We start from the raw sequence: 5,000 nt of genomic DNA, 5'->3' as shown, positions 1-5,000 counted from the left end.
GTTTACTAACTCAGCTATAAAAACTCAGAAATTGTTTCTGGAATTTTCTTGTGGCGTATGGCAACTTCTTCCAAACGTGTTTCTCCCTGTTGTCAGATTCCATCAAAATATATTAAATGACAAAAAAAAAAAAAAAAAAAAACGCGTTTATATATTAATATTCTCTGAATATATAATGAATGACGTAATACTCAGTGACAGAAAGGAATAGAAAATGTATGTATTCTTACCTTGAGTCCTTTAATCTTTAGCATTTTGAACATTTTTAGTTTGTCCTACAGTGCAGCGTGTAATCAAGCGCAAAGGATAAAATCAACGAAGAGACACGGAACATAAAACTCAAGCAAACACGAAAAAAAAATCATCCAAACACAAGAAACCATATTTACAAATGCAGCCCTTTCACACCTACACACAAACATGACCTTGTTCTTCATTCTCGTCCTTAAAACATAGGAATTTGATCACAACATTCCCTTGGAAGGAGCGATTTCGAGTGCATTTTTGTAAAGGAACAAGTGCACATCTGTTGACAGCCTGTAACTGCAAGTGCACTAAAGCTTAGCCTATGTTCACACACTCTGGTGGTCTTATTTGTGCAGGGAAACAGATGTCGCATCCACACGTGCATTTGATTAGACTGAACAAGAAAAACTGCTTTGGTTTTTATTGTAATATAAAAAACCTCTCCTTACTATATATGAACATGAAAATAGCTAAATTCTTCGGCCATATACATATAACTCTATATATGTACGTACATATGTATATATGTATACATGTATACATATATATTTTTGGAAATAAAATCTACTATTGGGATTCGAATCCTCGCCTGAGCGATTTGGTTTTTATAAGTCGAAGATCGTACCGACTTGTAAAAAGCTTAGGCAAGGGTTCGAATCCCAGTAGGAGAGTTTATTTCTAAATGTCATAATGATACAAAAACATGTATATATATATATATATATATGTATATATTATATATATATATATATATGCATATACATATATATGTATATATATATATGCATATATATTATATATGTGTATAATATATATGTATATAATATATATACATGTATATAAATGTATATATATACATACATATATATATATATATATATTAATGTATACATATATGTACATACATATGTATTATATATACATATACATATATATATACATATGTATATACATATATATATATATATATATATATATATATTCACGTATACATGTATATATGTATGTATGTACATATATATTGTATAATAATGCGTCCTTTTTCTTTTAATTGAAACATTAAGCCTCCCAAAAGTAATACATTTGTTAAGAGATAAAAAATCTTGTTAAGCTGTCCTACACAATATGAACATACCTACATTTATACAGATTTATCTACATTTCAAAATTTAAAGATACGCACATACACAACTGCTTTCAATCGCACATTATTGGACCCATACAACTGTGTTGATATTTGTAAAGATTACTAAACAAATCTCCGAAACACATATACAGGCTTTGCTTATAATCTCTCTCTTTCTATCTATCCATATATATATATATATATATATATATATATATATATATATATATATACATATATATATATGTATATATATATATATATATGTGTGTGTGTGTGTGTGTGTGTGTGTGTGTGTGTGTGTGTGTGTGTGTGTGTGTATATGTGTATATATATATATATACACATTTATATATATATATATTTATATATATATATATATATATACATATATATATATGTATTTACCGGTACATATACATACATTTTCGGTAGTGTCCAAAAAATATATCAAAATACAGAAAACACCTCCAAGGTACGATATTACTTATATACTTAAACAAAATAGATCTATTTCAAAATAGATCCATGAAAAAATATTACTAAAAATAACCAATATCAACTGCAAGTTTCTACATGTGTACCAAGAAATAGGAAGGTCGTCTCCCGAGACTTTTGTGGCTGGACTTGCGCCTGACCCCCCCCCCCTCCCCCCCCTAAAAAAATGTAGAAGAATTTACATCCACATAAAAGAAAACAAAACCACTTTATTTTACAGCGAAATGCAAAAGCATGATGTTTTCAAAAAGTAAGGTCGCTCACGTCAATACACTTTGCAGCCATCCGAACACATTCCGATTCTGTCTGAATCATAATTGAAAGAGCAACATGTAGATGAAATGTATGACTGATGGGGCAGGGGGAGAGAAAGGGGGAGGGAGGGACGGGGCGTCGGTGTTCAGTTTGCTGCAAAGGGCACAGACTTAGGTTACCACACTGTTTCAAAACAACATGAAGTTCATATATATGCTATATGTGTGGTATCCTATCATGAAGGTGTTTTTTGTAATTTCTTGCTTTATTTTTCAAAATAGAGATCTGTGAAATATTCTGTATACACACACACACACACACACACACACACATATATATATATATATATATATATATATGTTGCCTCAAGTTTCAATGATTGAAAATCTGCAATTCTATAGTGCATGGTAACAGTCTTTATACTTTTCTTCACTCACACACACACACACACACTCACACACACACACAGACACACACACAGACACACACACACACACACACACACACACAGAAAATAAGGGCTAACTACATAAGGTAAGCATTAGTGCACACGTAAGCAATGGCCTCTACTAGGATTGTATCTTCCTCAGGGATGAAGTCATCAGAAGCTGTAACCTCAAAGACTATTGGGTGTGCAACATAGAGAAGGTTGCAGTTCTCTCAGGTCTGGGCCACATTAGTAGTATTGAGTACATTGCTGTCAATACACTGTGTTATAAGTACTGTCGGCATTCCTGAACATCAGGTGGAATAGGATATGCAAAACGTTTTGCATTCGCGTGTCAGACTCGATGACTGGGCCATATCAGCAGTACTGGATACATTGCTGTCAGTACACTGTGTAAGTACTGTCGGCATTCCTGGACATCAGGTAGAATAGGACATGCAAGACGTTTTGCATCCGCATGTCAGACTCGACGCTAACAATGCCAAGAGTTTTGTTTTAATTGTAGACATCAGCAGTATTAGCTACATTGCTGACAATACACTGTGTAAGTACTGTCGGCATTCCTGGACATCAGGTAGAATAGGATATGCAAGACGTTTTGCAATCGCATGTCAGAATCGATGCTAGCAATGCCGAGAGTCTTGTTTTCAGTTGTAGACATCAGCAGTATTGGCTACATTGCTGACAATACACTGTGTGAGTACTGTTGGCATTCCTGAACATCAGGTAGAATAGGATATGCAAGACGTTTTGCAATCGCATGTCAGAATCGATACTAGCAATGCCGAGAGTCTTGTTTTCAGTTGTAGACATCAATGTCTCCCTCTTTTGTGTAGCTCCTTCTTTGAGACTGAACCTTACTTGTGGTTACAACCTTCTCAAGGCTCTAAACGTCTTTACTTTGCGTCCTTCTAAAGTCTACTGCTTCCTAGAGGCTCTCTAATGACTACGGCTTTCAAAGGCTTGAAAGTTTCGATGGCTCTTTGTTTTGTATCTAATTACATACCTATCTGATACATTTGAGGCCTATTTCTTAACAAAGTCTTGCGCTTACCAGTAACAACAAATTATCACAGTACTTAAGTCTAGAATCACTTCTATGTTGGGAAATATTTACATTATATACATAACAATTTGTGTGTTAAGAAGCATTTCATGATTGTTATTCAACTTGTACAATTGTGAACAAATGAACCTGAGACAGCTGAGAATAAACGCATCGTTACTCTGGTAGCCAGTGAAGAAGCACCAGGGGATGGCTCAATTACATAAACATATTTCCTTTTATAGATTATAGAAAAAATATTTTTTCAAGATCTCCCTTAGTTAAAGAACGTTCTAATTGACCTTGTTTTGGGCATTAAGAGAGTCTGTACAGAGGTATAGGAAGACGAGGGGAAAGACAAACGGAAACATGAAATCATGAAAGTAACTCTATTAGGATAAGAGTAATACAGCACTGAGTCCCGCGTTTTCTCCCCTTGTTTTATTTGGGTTAATTCACTCCTGTTCCACAAGCCCTGTCAGGCGAAGACGCGCGATTGCGCTACAGTTGCCAGATACCACCACCACGAAGCTGTCTCATATTCGTTTGTCAGCAAATGTAAACACAGATCACAGTATCAATCTCCGATTCAAACGAAACTAGCCGATACCCTACCACCAAAGGTTTTCCCATCAAATAAAGATTAGCCTTTCTAGGAAAATACTTTAATAACAATAAAACAAAAGGATCGATAAAACATAACGAAATTAATAAAAATAAAATCATATAAAATGTAACGAAAAATCTGTAGGCTATGCCTCTGTTTACGCATTCTACATAATCCCCTACACTAGCAGGTATAATTCAAGAATAAAAACACTATTCTATCTAAATCCACCTGAATTAGACTAAAATAATCATAGATTATCAAGTTAAAATTATTATAACTTATTCCAAACATATTGAATGAAAATGCATATACAGTCTTTCACTCCCGGGAAAAAAAACTGACAAATTATTATTAAAAATAAAAAACTAACATGGATACTGAATTAAACATAAGTACCTAATATAACTCACACCTAAACCCATACATCCTCACACACGCACACAATTTATGTGTGAAGTGTGTGTGTGTGTGTGTGTGTGTGTGTGTGTGTGTGTGTGTGTGTGTGTGTGTGTGCGTGCGTGTGTGTGTGTGTGTATTCACCTCGGATCTGCTGTGTGTGTGTGTGTGTGTGTGTGTGTGTGTGTGTGTGTGTGTGTGTGTGTGTGTGTGTGTGTGTGTGTGTGCGTGTGTGTGTGCGCGCGCGCATGTGTATGTAAAGTGTGTGTGAATGCGTGTGTGTGTGTTTGTGTGATTTACCGTAGTCTTGGATCAAGTGCCTGACTCGTGATCAACAACTATTACCCTCCCGGATAAGAGCGCTGAAGACTCCCTC

General features: G+C 34.9%; 1 protein-coding gene across 26 annotated transcripts in view; it reads right to left on the bottom strand.

Annotated features, from left to right (window-relative positions):
- LOC143021915 (uncharacterized) overlaps positions 1 to 5,000 on the bottom strand; it is a 1,014,474-nt gene that overhangs the window by 298,776 nt on the left and 710,698 nt on the right. The gene's annotated exons all lie outside the window — the stretch shown is intronic.

The sequence above is a fragment of the Oratosquilla oratoria genome, chromosome 43, assembly GCF_046742065.1.
Source record: "Oratosquilla oratoria isolate Oo_2021 chromosome 43, ASM4674206v1, whole genome shotgun sequence".
In the NCBI taxonomy this organism is placed as follows: Eukaryota; Metazoa; Arthropoda; class Malacostraca; order Stomatopoda; family Squillidae; genus Oratosquilla; species Oratosquilla oratoria.
Note: the sequence above shows the minus strand (reverse complement) of the source record. Positions and strands in the feature narration are given on the sequence as shown.